Genomic DNA, 18,029 nt, shown 5'->3' on the forward strand with positions numbered 1-18,029 from the left:
CCAACAACTTTTCACAAAACTCAACCCACTTGTCAAAAAATCAATAAATAATTCGACCACACTTGAAAACCGCCCCAAACAACAAAAAATACTCGACCAAGAAATCATTTCTTAAATGTTTTTCTCTCGATCAGTCAATATCTTTAAAAATACAATTTTCAACATTTTCATGAACTTTTTCACAACACTTAAACTTTTATTCATATTTCTCTTTGATACTTTTGAAGCTTTTATAATAAATTTAATCATTTTTTGCAATATTTTTTTAAATTTTCTACTCCCTATTTGAAATATATCTCCAACTTTCCCAAATCATTGACCATATTCACAGGTACGATAACCCAAAGTTTATTTAAATGATACGAACAATTTTTAGTAGAACAGATATTTTTTTACTATTTGTAATTTTTATAACATTTTTATCATCCCTAATTATGACAATGTGCAAATGTATGAAAAAGGCAATAATCACATTCGCCTTAGCAACAATCCTTTTAATTCTTTTCCTTGAAGAATACTACAATAAACATAAATTTTTTCACAAGGAAAAATCAATCAGAATACCTTCAAAAATTGCTAACCAACAATCACACAGTCATTCTTCACCGACATCATCCCAAAAAAAACCCGACAATACCTACAAATACCCAAAACCCCCAAACATCCACACGAATTTTTTTCCAAGATAACCCATACACTTTTGAAGAACGACACGCTCGCTTATCTGAACCATTAGAACCAGTTCAGCGACAGGCACCCCTAAGTGAACCAACATATAACTTGTACCCAACATTACCACAAGAATTAAGTAGAATAAGAAACATTAGTCAAAACCAAAATACAATTGAAATAAATAGACAAATTATACATCCACGACGAAATAGAAATTTTCAAACCCCCCGAGTTCATTTTGATATACCCCAATAAAAATCACCAAGTACTCCAGAAAACCCAAATAGCGTATTACCAGAAACCCCTACACTTCTTTCACAACATAGCACCTCAAGTATACCCTCAGATTACTTAGGTTCAACACCAACATCTGAACAAATACGTGACAATCCTTTTAATCCCCCCAACCAAACATCACAACTACCATATTGGACAACACACTCATTCACACAAGGTGAACCAAATTTAATAAATGACCCAATAGATATTTCTACGGATACAACAACATCATCATCACTACCAGAAACATTGTCACTACCATCAACACCATCAATAAGCCAGTTTTCACCGACGCCTTTCCCCCTAAATTTTCCAAATAACCTCGACGCTAGATATCGAGAACAATCATCGACAAATATCCCTTTTAAAATAGATTGGAACTTGTTCACAGCACCCCCACCATTATTTGGACAACATCCAGAAAGTAACCGACTCCACAATTGGGCACTCCATAGACTACAATATAGACAAGACATCCACGAAGACATTCGTGACCATAACATCCTAATACTCCAACAAAATAGTCTACAATTAAAATTCGAAATCACGGTTAAACTTAACAACATTGTTCAACATCCTTACCCATTAAACCCACCCAATATAACAGTTCAATCGCTACCACCACCATTTATAACTACTGAAGTAATATATAAGTACGACAGATATACCAAAAAGACAATTGGTTACAACACATTTTATAACCCATACTCAGGATTATCATACACATGTATATTCTAAAAATATTGATATTTCAACAAATCTTTTTTCCAATATTTTCCGATCAGAACACAAATCCTTCTCCCCGTACAGGACCCCAGGACTTATTAGTAACACACTACGATTGTGAAGAAAATGAACAAAAAACACTACACAAATATGCAATAAATCAAGTATCACAATGCAAAACAGAACCACAAGCTATAGAAACTACAAATGTAATAGCGACACTGTATTCAAAAGCAGGAGCAACAACAGTCGCAGGATATAAATTTACAGCAACATTTTCCGAAAAGAAAGTACATTGTTCACAAGTTTCAAACGGAAATAAAAACCGACTTGATCATGAATCATTCTATCAAAGTAATATAGAACGACTTCTACATCTAAATCCCGATGATTGTAAAAACGATCTACTCAGACTAAACATCACAAGAAATAACAACACGGACAGAAAAATAGTAATTTTTCAAGTCTTTGCCGATTCTGTACATCAAGCAGAACTTGAAAGATACCAAGGACATATAAAACTAGATGAAAATTACCCATACAACGTAGCACACGGAAGATTAACTTATGACATACACGATAAGCACTGGATACTACACATTGGTATAAATAATCCATCAAACTGCAAAGCAGACACAAAAAATAAAGGATATCAAGAAATAATGTTTTTCGATTAGAAAATACAACTCGAAAAAATACAACTCACACGAGATTTATCCGACAACACAATGATCTATCAAGGAATTAGATTACCTTGTAAAAACGATCAAGGTTATTGTGATCCTACAACACGGACACAAGCAACAATTGTTTGGTTTCCCGAAGATACATGCACAACATTTCAAGTAGCAAAAATACACGCTCGAATGATAAAATTTCACGAAAAATATTTTATAGAATCAATTCCATATGAACAAGTCCATCCATCACGAAAACAAAGTACTGATTTCCGAAATATTCATAATATGGAAAATTAATTAACACGTTTCCAAATATATCAAGAAACAGAAATCGCATGCAAATACAGGAACTTTACAAAACACAGAATTCTGAAGTACTAGTTGAATACGAAAAAGGTTTTGACATGACCACTGGAAAAATAAAATTTGACCCTTATGCCACAGGTCACCCTCTAAACGAAGGAACATCATATATACCAGTTAACATGGTCAACCTGGTGGAAAACTAAAGCAACAAGACACTAGAAGTACACGTTTACGAGAACTATCACTAATGAATAACACTTATTTTGAATAACACTTATCCACTATGATATTCACTTAGATATGAAGTTAGACTACACGATTAGTCGAATTTTTCAAGAAAAGTCTTTCTCCGAATTAGAAACACTTCACCAACTATGCGAATTAGAAAGAACACAAATCCTACAATCACTCGCACTAGCAGTATTAAAAACACCCTGCGCAGGATATTTATTGTCAGGAAATAGATCAAATTTTCTAGACTACGAAGGAAACATGTTATGGTTTTATACTTGTACCAAAAAAGTATCACCACTATATGTTTTTGAAGATAAACGCTGCTATAAAAGAATCCCTATATTTTATAAAAATAAGGTACATTTTGTTGACACACTTTCAAGACGAACATATTTTTGGGATACCGCAGTCCCATGTGGATCCGAAAATAGCCACAATGTAGTACAATTGAACCCTGATGAAGATAAATCTTATCTCCTTACTCCAAACCCTACGTTAATGCCATCACTCAAAAAATTTTCACCCGAAAGCATCAGAGCTATTGCTCGTAATCCAAAAATTGATTTACAATCAATTGGAATATATTCAAAATCAGATATCCAACACCACATTAGAAGATAACAATTCCAAGAATTATTAACACAAATGGACACTATACAAAGACAATCAATTGATCAAAATTTACGAAAACTTGCTGAAACCGCAGGATTTGCAGATATTTATACACAAGATTATAGCGGATATTTTAAAGAAATTAAAGACTATAAATATCTAAACGGTGAAAAATACAGACCACAAGATATTTCACCTATAAATATTTTTAGCTTTGTCACCCTAAAAAATGAAAATCCCGATTTTTTAGGATGGCCCTATTACATCTTAGAAAAATTAACTATCCTATACGCAATGTTTACCTTTATAGGATTTCTTTTTTCACTCTTAAAAGGAATCTATAACACATGCGCTATACACACACAAGTAAATAGACAAGCAAGTGTAGCACGCATACTATTTATAGGATTTTTTGGAATTTTTTCTTCATCAATAAACAAAATTCTTCTAGACGCACAAATAAAAGAATATAATACAAAAATAGCGACAAGACAGAACACGTACGACGAAGAACACAATAACATAGAAGTAACACCTACCGCACCACAGTTGCTACCCCTACCACATAACCATCCATTATCCTTAGTCCCACGTAATTTCCGAAACCTAGCAATAACACATAACCCAAATTTTAGACCAAACATATCGCGAAGTCCCATACAACATATAATGACACATCATTCACAAAGTGATAATACATATGAACAAATTATAGAACAACCCCATACCACCGCTTTTCAGTCTCAAAATAATCATTTTTTTAGCCCACGATGAGCCGACAACTTGGATCCCTACACCGCTCAAATTCCCACCCAACCAACCTCCACACTCCAATCCCAATAATCCCACTTTTTGCTTTCCCAACTATTAATATATCATCAAGCACGAATTCGGATACTAACTCAGATATTTCAGTTTTATACTCCATCTCACAACTTAATAACTCTAATATAGAAACCCCTGACGAATTTGCAGACTCCGAACCATCTCCATCCAATAATTTTCAAACCAACTCCTCAGTTTTTTCAAAACCCCCTTTTCAACCAATCCCACTAAATAATTCAAACCATCCGTTTCCACTCCTTCTTATGCTTCGCAAGTAACCCCAACCTACTCTCCCTTTCATTCCAACCGATCATCTAATAATTCTCCAGATACCCCCCAAATTTCCCAGGAACTCGATAATTTTATCACTCTACAACAACAGTTAATACATCCTAACACCCTCACTATACATCAAATTTCATCCACATTAGAATCCTCAAACCCACCTACTCCTACACCCTCCTCAGCTTACACTGCATCATTAGCACAATCATCCAAATCCACCGAAACATCGAATAGCACTCACCGAGCTTGTCGCACTTTTAAACGAAAATTCCCGAATCACCCATTCCCAACCAAACCCGGAACAGCCTGCGAATACATTAATCACCCACAACACACCAACCCGAAAGATTTTCTAGCAATCACCTTACCCTCATTCCCACAATATACATTAAACACACCTAACGACACTAACGACACACGTAGTTTTGTAGATGAACATGTTTAATGCCCACACTTCACTGGACAGCATATTACCATTTTACTAATCCCCTTTGCCTGCCACTATCTAGTACTCATAACAACATAAAAAAGAATAAAGATATGCTATATAGACTCACCGCAACACTAACACCTAGACAATTTACTTATATAGGATATAAAAAATTACTAAAAACATTCACTGCACCTCGTGCTAACGAATCTGCAATAGAATATTTCGACCATAATATCATCCGAACTAATCAAGACCAATTTCTAGATGACGACCGCTTCGCTAACCCACAACTAACAGAAAAATTTTTCATCAAAACGTCATATGTATTCACACTTAATATTTTTGATTGAAAATATGATCACATCATTTCTGAAGCACTAAATGATATTCAAGCTTACGACAATTTTAAAGACAAATATCAGTTATTTTCACTAACCTTTCACTTCCTTGCACCACATGAACGCGATTTGCATTGTTCACACGACATTATGTTACGCACTAAACAGACTCATACATATACATACTATCGCTTCATACAAAATCATTTTGATTTACATACTCCATCAAGACAACCACACCATCGTTTTCAGTTTCTTAACTCGAAGTACACTTCACCATTTTTTCTTAATTTCACCTATTGCATCAAGGATACTAACCTCCACGGCATCCTCCGCAATTATGACCCAGTAACACAAATGTATATATTTTGTCCCATCACGAAGACCTTTAACGCCGAAGAATCCAGACCCTTCCTTATCCCACATGAATTTATCCAGCCTATAGAAACCCCAATATTAGAATTTATTGACAGTACTAAATATAATCACAAAATATATAACCTCATTCAAAACACACCTTATGAGTTTGCAGTAGGCACCGAAGAACTAAAAACCATTAAAGCACTTCAATTGCTTTGGCCACTGCTTCAAACTAAAAACATCATTCGCATACTAGCAAAATTACTAACAACATCGGACATGATACACGACATCTTTCCCCACGGCTTTTTCCCAGACGATTAACAGGTAAGTATAATTTAAAAAAATATTCTTAACTATTAAATTGAAATTAGTACTAACCATTCTTTATTCACATTTCTAGTCTTCATACCACAATCATCCGCAAAAAACAGAAAAGAAAAATAAAAAATAAACTTGTTAAATTCTTTTAAAACTCATTAGTATCTTGCAAAAAATAATATAATAAAATTCATACCAAATGTAGAAAATAATTTATAATTTGTTTCCCATAAAGCAGTAAATTTAATTACGATGAAAATCTATAACTTTAAATTTCCCCCAAACAAAAAAAAGCTGTAAAATTGAAATTCTAAGTAATAAATTGATTAAATGAAAATGCAGTACTAACCTTTTGATATTTTCATTCACTCGCACAAGAATTCTATCCAAACTCGCAGAGCTCGCCCACGAAGAATTGTTTAAATAAGGATTTTAAGTTTCAAGTTTTCACACTCAACAACTGTAACACACGATTACAATTTTCAAACATTCCTTTAACCCGGTTGGAAAGGAATTATATACTAAACCAAACTAACCAACGCAGCTTACTAAACACCACAAATCATAAAATAACAGCATGACTAAGAAAAGAAAATCAACGGTACCCAAACCGGATTTACCCAGTTTAAAACTGGATAATTGATTCTTTTGAAGACTATTATAAAGTCTAAAAAAGAAAAAAAAAACACAAAAAAGTCGCAAGACAAACCCATAACAAAAACAATTTGCTTTTTGAAAAAAAGGACACCACCAAAGAAACATAAGAAAGACCAACATAAACCCAACATAAAACGTTATCACATAACAGGACCTCTCAAAGAAACCGCATGAAATCATACTCCCACTCCTGGCCTAAACCACCAGAGAGGACGTCCTGAGCATGCTCTATAGCCGGCCTAACCCACCGCGCTACATCCACGCTTTGTGACCACACTTCTATTTTTAATAAGAGGTACTCAAGGGTGAGTAGTAACTCTTCAAAATAACCGAACTAAAACAAAATGCTTTTGTGAAAACAACTAAGTAAATTCATGATTAAAAAACCGAACTAATAAAATTTTATAAAATGTAAATCATACCTTGCAGTATATAGATCAATACACAACAACAAAGACGAACATCCAAAGACAAAATGATCCCATCACACTCGAACAAGAATGGCTAACCACAACCGATATGCCGTCCACAATCACAACTCAAGGGATTTAGAGTACGACTTGACTTCGCAGAAAAGGACTTCATTGAACTAGACCAATGACCACCTCGATATTCAAGTATACGTACAGATCCGAGTTACGAGGCATCCCTTCCACACACGTTCTCCATGCCATTCCCAGACGAGGTTGAACACAAAACAAGTTCTCTGCATAATACAGAAAAACCCGTTATAGCAAACCATTTTGAAATCAGATTGATTTCATTGGGGAACACAGTCGTTGTCACAAGACGACACAACGATTGATGTCCCTAACTCCAGCGTCCTGGAACTCCTTTGACAAGAGGAACCGGACAAGAATATGATGTTCGCCAAATACCAACGTTCATCATCCATCCTTTGAATTGCAGAAAGATAATTCTAAAAACTCTGTAAAACCCGGATCTAAACTATATTTTATGATTGGATAAACTGGATATTTTACCACTGTAAAGTATTTAATATTAACCAATCATAATCCATCTAACTAACAACCCACTTATTTGTAAGTGCTGAAATTACTTGTAATTTCAGCAAAGGAGAGATTTGAATTTAACTTAGCAATTAGTTGTCTCTCCAAGAGAACTTCAGCAGCCGCACCAAACCAGTATACCCTAGATCTATTGAGCCTAGCAGAGACTAGTTAAACACCCTGAGACTAGAAAGTATAAGAGTAAGATTAGGATCGGTATTAGACTAAGAAGTTGCACGAATCTATCCGGCCGAAAATAAGATAGAGTGACGAGCAGACGGTGTACCCTATCCGAAATTACTCTATGAGTTAACCACATCGGTCATAACTCAGTCTGGCAACTTATGCAACATGTGTAGCCGGCACCCTGAAATAGGTTGATTTATAAGTCTGGCATTATATCCAACATACTTGGCCGCTTTGATTGAGCGTTTTTTTTATAGCTGGTCAACCTTTCCAACTTATCTGGCTTACAGCCTGACCATTTTTGAGCATTTTTCCTGAGCCTTACCATCTATCCAGCATTTGGCCGGAAAAACAATCGGTTGAAAATATGCTGACAGTCAAGGGCGGACTTAGGGGGGGGACAGGGGGGGGGCTGCGGACGCTCTCCCCTTCTTCTGGGATTCGACCCCCTGCCGACACAAAGGGTCCCCCCTTTGGTACCTTTTAAGAAACCCATTTTTTGCCGACCGACCTTTAAATTTTTCAAAAGGCGCTTTCGGCGCCAATATATTCTAACTTTGAGGGGGGCGCTGAAAAAACGCAATTTTTTGGTCAAAATTTTCTAAAAAGTGCCTAAAAACGCCTTTTTTCGACTTTTTTCAAAATTTTGAAAATTTGGCCAATACAGGGACTTAGCGGTGCTTAGGGAGAGCTCGAAAAATGAATTCGGTCGACCCAAAAGAAAGGCCGACAAAATGTTCGAAAAATGGCCGGTAGTTCTGAAAATAACACTTTTGCTGGGCCTGGCAATATCCAACTTATACCGGAGACGTTGGGTGGTTGAAATGTTTTTTTTTGCTAAACCTAGCACTACCCAAGATACATGGCCGAATTAAGTGGCCACCTGAATTGAGCATTTTGCTGAGCGTGGCAACATATCCAATATATGTGGCAATGTGGTTCGCAAACTCAAATGAAATTTTTGCCAAGCCTCGCAAATTACGTGCCGACTTATTTGGCCGACAGCCTAGTAAGAACTTTTTTTTCGCTGAGCCTGCCAATATATTCAACTAATATCATAAATGGTTTTTTTTGAGCCGGCAGCCTGAAAAAGGCTCTTTAACTGCGCTCGGCAACATATTCAGCATACTTAACCGGAAGCAACAAGTGGAACCTGATCTAAACTACATTTTATGATTGGATAAATTAGATATTTTACCAATGTAAAGTATTTAATATTAACCAATCATGATCCATCTAACTAACAACCCACTTATTTGTAAGTGCTGAAGTTACTTGTAATTTCAGCACCAGAGAGATTTGAATTTAACTTAGAAATTAGTTGGACTCTCCCGAGCACTTCAGCAGCCGCAATAAACCAGTATACCCTAGATCTATTGAGCCTAGCAGAGACTAGTTAAACAACCTGAGACTAGATAGTATAAGAGTAAGATTAGGATCGGTATTAGACTAAGAAGTTGCACGAATCTATCCGGCCGAAAATAAGATAGCGTGACGAGCAGACGGTGTACCCTATCCGAAATTACTCTATGAGTTATACACTCCAGTCCTAACTCATCTGGTGCGACCATAAGTCTCGAACAAGACCTTAATAGCTTAGAATTAACCAAAATAGATTAGAAATTAGACAAAAACATTTACAAAATGTTATACGACAATAATTTAATCGAAATGTCTCTACGACTCAATAGATCAGAGCCAATATTCCGAACCATAACAGAACTACCCGGAATTGGAAGAAGACCTCGAACCAGAGACGACATACGACAAAGTAGAAACTTGCCATATAGCTATATGATAGTTAGGCAAAAACCAGAACAAACTTTTATATTTAGAATACTACTGGCAATGAATTTAGATTTTCATTTGCAAACATAAAACCTTGAAGTTAATCTTCAAAATCATTTCAGGCGCTAAACAAAATTATTAATATACAATAACGATTGATAAAAAGATCTAAGATCGTTTTCCTAAAACTCTGCAGTAATATACAAAACATGTTTGAAAAATAATTATTGAAAAATAAAAAATAAAAATTAGTAGCATGACAATAAATGGTTAGTAATCATAAATCATCCTGTTGTTCCAGCTCCATCACCTAAAACATAACAGCAATCATAAACCCACTAATATCATCAAAACACTAAATCTTTCCTTTACACACATTTAAAATTTTATTAAAACTTAAATTCACTTAATTTTAAAACCAGATCATCAAGGCTTATCCTTGGATCTTAAATCATTTTCTACTTAATTAAATTTCAAATTTGATCATCAAGGCTTATCCTTGGATCAAACAGAACAACTTTGTTCTCCCCCACCCACTTAATTAGTGTCTAACGACCTCAAACGTCGATTCACTACCCAACCCTTTCTAAAGACCTAAGACTAATAGAAATTTTTAAACAAAACTAATCATTCAAATTAGGATAAACAGTGAAGAACTTCGGTTATTCATCCTTCACTTGACCCCCCCCTCTTAACAGACCCAGGATAAATCTTAGACTTAGTAAGTTTAAAATAGTATCTAACGAACTACTCGCGTTCTAATTATACCTGAACCTTGTGGATCGATTTACTATTCTCCAACCCTTGAACACAATCACTACCCCTAAGTAAGATTAAGTAAGTTAACACCTTAACTTATACTAGCCACGAGAAAGTAAAAAATCATTCTTCGGAATCGATATACTTTTCTCTCCAACCCTGAACAAATAGACCCAGGTTAAGCTAACCAAAAAATTGTAAGAACTAACAGTTTAGGAAAATAGAAACCATTTAACAACCTTTTGCATCCGTCATCCTAAACCTTATGTCATTTAAAAACCTAGGAAATAAACAAACAATCGTTTTACACAATTGTGAAATAGATAACAAAAAATACGACCTTGTAATCACACCTCATACACAAACAGTTGGATACATTCGAACAAAACGACAAACACTAAAAAGAAAAATAATAACGAAACAAAGACAAATAACACGAAAAAGATTTTCAAAAAATCGAAACGCATTTTCAGAATCAGAAACCAACAGTTTAGACGAACTTTACAAACTAAAAGAATCAATAGATAAAAATTGCCCACTTCACGATCAATTATATTTTTCTGACTCAGAAACAACTTCAAATTCATCAAAAAGAGGAAAAAGAAGAATAAAAAAGCAGTATAAACACAAACCAGTACATTTATACAATTGGAATCAACCAATTCGACACATTAATAATTACATATTAACAGTCATCGAACGAAAAAATGAGCTCAACGCACACCCCAGGTGACGAAACCCCAGATGATGATGAAATCTTTCCTTTTATAATAGATGCAACCACTGATAGAGGACAGCATATATTTTGCAAAAATTTACTATTAAATTTATTTGAACCCGGAATCAGTCCATGTAAAACAGAGTTCCCAGATGTAAAAATCAAAACACAAATCATAGACCACTACTTAAAAGATATATGCAACATAACACAACAGTATGGAATCTACTCCATAGAATTCACCTCACCAAACCATAATAATAGAAAATATACAATTCAAACAGACGATCTTGATTTAGAATTTTCAAAAGTTTTTTCAGAATATATAAAAAGCATCCAATATCATAACTCACAAAGAGCAAACTCCATATTCACCAATGAAGTTTTCGCAATAATATATAGTTATATTTCGATATTAGAAAACGAAATCCCAATAACAAATGTCTCACCGACAGAAACATCTAAACATTTAAGAGTACGACATGAAATCACACTACTCTCTAGTTATTTAAACATCATTAAAGAAAATTTCACGAAAGACGACGTTTCACAACATACAAAACACGATCTACAAAAAATTTTGGCATGGTTCATAATAGATTATTTCACACACAATATTGATTTAATTGCACAAGCAAGAAAAAATTTTAGACCCCAAAATTCGAACGATGATACCGCTATCACAGAACAATCAGATTATGTTTGGGACCCCGAATGGTCTCATCCCGCATTTATAAGCTTCCCACAATCAATCTCAAGTCAAGCAATAAGTACGATATCTTACATAAGAGATTATGTAAAAATAATACCATTCACCATTGATGCAACACCATTAAACTATCATACATTTTTGCCCGATACACAAAATAATAGTTTAAACTCTACAGTCATACACAATGAAAACCTCAATGGAACTAGGAATCTTACTCAACAAGATATCCAGACACCATCACACTTCATAAATGAAGAAATTGTACACACAACAACTACACAACAAAGTATTTCACCAATACGCCCAAATTTAACAACACCAAGAAATACAAATCCTTCAAAAACACAGGTAACCTTACAATCAACCGTTAAACTTTCGGTTGCCCCTAAATATTCACATATGGATTACCAAACATACAGACCCATGACAATACCATCAAAAACACGCAAAACATTCACTAGAAACAACTTTACAGACCATAATTATAATTATACACATCCATCAAAAACATATAATCAACCACAAAGAAATTTTAACCAATATACAAGATCTCGAAATTGGGATAACCCAATGACCCAACCTAATTCAATAAATTTCCAAACAAATCCTCCACAGGATCACAGTGAAAATTACCCATTTTTTCAACAAAATAAAAATAAAAAACAGACATCTTATCAAATGGATTATTTATCCTCAGATGATGATTTCTTACAACCAGATATATTTGCACCAAATACTCAAGAATATCGTAGACAAGGAATACAGAGAACACGTACAAATCATAGAAATTTTTCTCCACAATCAATAGATGCACAACATCAACAACCAATTCAACAACAAAATCTAATTAATACACAATCTTTTCAACCAATTCAACAACAAAATCCAATGACTGCACACTCGTATCAACCATCACAAATGCAAAATGAAATACCACTCCCATATTATCTCCAACAACATGAAATAACAAGAAACCAACTTTCAAATTTTTTCTCAAATGCCAAATGCAGCAGAATCATTACAAATGACAATGAATCCATACCTTATGGGTGGATCATCAATAACATCAAACAAACCTTTAATGGTTTTCACAGGAACAGACCCTGAATACTCTGTAGAAGATTATTTAAATGCAGTAACAGCAAACCTGATTTTAAATATTGGACCTGAACCAATTAATACGCCACTACATCAAAACTGGATACATCGACGCACAGCGTTAATACAAACAACCTTAGATGGCGCAGCCCAAAAATGGTTTTCAGTACTACCTCTAGAAATAAAATCAAACTGGAAAAGGTTTACACAGGAATTTTCAAAAATGTTTGACTCCGAAAGAAACAAACAACAACAAAGAGTTTTATGTAATGAAATTCGCAGATTACCAAACGAAACCATCAAGCAATTAGCAGTACGAATCGAAACACTAGTTCGAAAAGCATATTCACTAAATACACACGACTATAAAAACACAAAGATGACAGAAATCTTAATGATGACCTTAACACCACAATTAAGGAAAATAGCAATAAAAAAGAGAGCATCCCATCCTTCTTCAATTCGAGAACCCGATTTAGATTTTCGAAAACTAGTAGACAAATTAGAACAAGCAGAAATCACGATGAAACTAGAAGAAACGGAAAATCTGAAATTACAATACGTTAACAGAATTGAAACGACTCCCACTAATATTAATAATATACAGGAATCAGAGACAGACCTCGTTGAAAAAATCACTGAAATACTCAATATTTACGAAAAGAACCCAAACTTTAAAGGCAAACCATCTTTCAAAAAATGGTGTAATTATTGCCGACGATACGGACATAGTATTTCCGAATGTAGACAAAAACAGCAAGACAATCAAAATAAACCTCAAAAATATAAAGAACCAAATAAATCATTCCATCAATACATGAAAAAAGATCAAAACCTACCGAACAAAACAGTCTACAGCAACAACAGTTCAGGAAAACCACTCCCGAACAATACAAATTATACAAGAAATCAATCACCATATAACTCAAGTTATAGAGGAAGATCACCAGAACGAAGAAACACGCATAATTCATCACAAAATCACTACAATAGACCAAATAGTCGAAATAACTACTCCAGATCACATTCAAATACACAACGATTTGTTTCTAGATCTAATTCCCAATCAAGAAATAACTACTATCCAAACAACCAATCACGAAATTCATCATACAATAGGAATAGAAACTACTCCTATAATCGAAATAGAAGTTATTCAAACAACCGAAACCAGAATTACCCGAACAATCAATCAAGGAATAACTCATATAATAGATCGAACTTTAACAGACCAAACAATAATTACCAAAACAGATCGCGAAATAATTCACAGAATCGACACTCAAGTTATAATAATCGTTATAGAAATTATTCCCAATCACCACACCGGAATAATAATAACTATAATAATTCTAATAATCGCCACAGAAGTAGTACACCTAAACATCAAAGACATATTAATCAAGTACAATCTAATCCAGAAACAACATCAGACCCTCCAGGTATTGATGACACAGTAACTGATACGTTACAACTCAATCAAATAAACTGTACATCATCAGATTCAGAAAGTGATACTGAAAACACTCTTTCTATCAATATGATAAAAGTCGAAAATGACTATGAATTTGTCATATATGAACAACCTTTTTCATCACACATATATGAAAATCAATCAGAATTTCTTCAAAATTATTACACTACACCCATAAATTCCACACCAACGACGCAAGAAACAAATGAGATTAACACTACAAATCAAACCAATAAAAATATCAAAACAAAATGCTTGAATACAAACCACATTTATCAAAATATACAAAAAGAACAACCCAAAGAAAAAATTTGGACAATACCATTTCTCTTAGAAAGCCCAAGAAATAAAGAATTTCAACCACCAGACCTTGAAATAGATTTTTTAATTGATTCAGGAGCAGAATCAAACATAATAAACATCCCCACATGGAATGAAATAAAAACTTTACACCCAAAGCTAACACCTCTTGAAACCTCCAGTAAGTTAGCAACAGCACAAGGATCAACATTGATAAACTACGGAAAAATCCAATTATTTCTCCTCCCCTCCAGAACAATGGAGCAAAGCAAAATTTTAAATAAGCCATTTAAACAAATATTCCATATCACTGATATTAAATATAATATCATTGGAATACCATTTATTTCGAAGTATATACCAACAATTAACATCCTAAATAGTAAAATATTAATCAAAGATAAATAAACAAAAACAAAAGAAACATCCTTAACATTTTTTCAAAGATTAAATAAACAACCACCATTCTTTTCAAAATTCTACCCGATATTTAACCAACAAAGAAAACACCTAAAACCACTATCAGGAAATATCTATAATTTTTCAATCAAACAAGTTCACCAATATGATAAAGAACAAAACAAACAAAAATTTTATATGTCAGATTTTGAATTCAAACCTATTCACAAATTTTTCAAAATCACAATCTCATCCATAAAATATTTGAAAAATTCGAATTCAGATATCATTTCCTTACATGTCTATAACAACACACCTTACCAAGTAACATTACCTTTAGGACTTTTAGGATATTGTGAAACCAACGCTACAATATCACCAATACACGAAAAAGCCTATCGCGTAAATAATATACTCCAATTACTAGATATTTGCCAATCTACAATTCTTAATGAAGAATTATCTATAAATAATATAATAAGTAACGAAAACAGAAATACGGATTATTTCACAAAAACTCCATATTTCAAACCTACATTCAACATAAGTAACTACACAGAGGACCAACAGAAATTTTTAACAATGTTTAATTTCCAACATTCACAAATAACACAAGACGAATTCGAAAAGTTAGCCAAACAGCTAATTAAATATTCATCAGTCTATGCAACATCAAAATTCGATGTTGGAAAAATCAGTTCATCACTACATCTCCCGTTAAAACCAGACGCAGTTTTCAAAAAACAGAGAGCAAGTAAAGTACCAATTCACTTACATGATAAAGTGAACAGATTACTCGATATTTTAGAACAATACAACATTATATCACCAGTTAATAAAGAAGAACAACCAAAAGGGAACACATTTATCAACCCCGTTATCATTCTAGCTAAAGGAGAATCATTAAAAATCGTTCTCGATGCTAGATACCTCAATTCACTTATAGATGAATCAAAATGTAATTGGCCCATTGAACCAATACAAGTTATTTTAACAAAAATAAACGGCAAATACTTTACAACCGCCGATATGAATAGTGCATACAATCAAATGCCACTAGATGAACAATCACGACGTTTAACACAATTTGTTATCGGAAACCAACAATATGAATTCAACCGCTTATTCTATGGAATATCCATAGGACCAGCAGCATTTTCAGCTTTTATGAGCAAAATTTTTAGACCACTAATACTCAAGAAAAACGCAATCACCTATTTAGACGATGTTTTTATGCAATCACAAACAAAAGACGAGATGTTCAATGTTTTAGAAAAATATCACCAAATACTTCAGAACGAAAATCTGAAGGCCGCCCCCGATAAATCACACTTCTTTTTGACAAGAGTTAAATTCTTAGGACATAATATAGAAAGAAAAACAATCACTCCATTGAAATCACGCATTGACGCTATTCAAAAACTTCAACCACCAACAAATAAAAAGAAAATCCAAGAATTCCTTGGAATGTTAAACTTTTTAAGTAAATATGTTTATAAAATGCAATTATATCTACGACCATTTTATAACATCCTTAGACAACAAAATAATTTTGAATGGAACACAGAACATCAAACACGATTTGAAGAAATAAAGAAACTTTTAACTGAACAAATTTCAAACACAATTCCAGATTCAAATCAACCATTTTATGCAATGTGCGATGCTTCGAACTTTGGCATCGGTGCAGCACTATTACAATCACATAATGGTACAAATAAAATGAACCTCATATCAGCAAATTCTCGATTATTCACTCAAGCAGAGCTACGACTCTCAACTCTAATGAGAGAATGTACAGCCATAATATATACACTGACAGAATATGAATTTCTGATACTTGGATCAAAACACCCCACAGTTTTATTCACAGACCATAAACCAATCATCTTTCTCTTTACACAAAAATCTAACCCAAACCACCGAGTTTACAGATTTCAACTAATTCTAATGAAATTTCCAAACTTACATATAGTTTGGACTGCAGGAAAAAATCTTGCATTACCAGACACCTTAAGTCGAAATACACCACCTGAATTACTTACTCGAAAAACAACAGTTGAAATACCCAAAAACATAAAATTCTACCTTGCAGAAAACGAAACATCACCCCGATTGGAATGCAAATATGCAGTAAAAACTGATATTGAACAATCACAAATAAATAGTTTACAACATTTCCCACTTTATTTAGATTGTCAAAATAATCATTATGAAGTTGATCTACTTGGAACATCAACTTTCAAACCAATCCCATATTCTCAATGGATAAAAAATAACACCCAACAAAAACGAACAAAACAACACCCACCTAAGAAAGACCATTTTCCACTAATTGAAAAAGAAAATTTAACTGATAAAATAAATTTATCAGGACCACAAACAAATGATTCAAAATACACAATAAATCAAATTTTTGACCTCCACGACCCACTTGATACAATACCCTTATCTAAATTCGAAATTGAAAACATTTTTCTCCCTCCAACAGAAACAATTACAATTTCAACACTGAAACAATATCAAAATCTTGACCCGATAATTAGACAACTAAAATCATGGCACAAATATAAAACTAAACCTGTCAAGGCAGATTCAACCATTCTAGGAAACAAAACACTCCTCCGATACTTTCGCAAATTTAACAACACAACAATTAACGAAAATACAGACCTTTTAGAGTATAACCTGAATGAATCTACAGTTCCCTGTCTCCCTTTAAGTATGATTCTTATAGCTTTTAATATTTCACATACACAAAATATTAAAGGACACTCTGGATCAGAAAAAACATATTCAATTTTTATACAAAATTTTTACTTCCCAAATGCACCAATTTCGATAAAAGTACTATGCA

The sequence above is a fragment of the Symsagittifera roscoffensis genome, chromosome 5, assembly GCF_963678635.1.
Source record: "Symsagittifera roscoffensis chromosome 5, txSymRosc1.1, whole genome shotgun sequence".
NCBI lineage: Eukaryota > Metazoa > Xenacoelomorpha > Acoela > Convolutidae > Symsagittifera > Symsagittifera roscoffensis.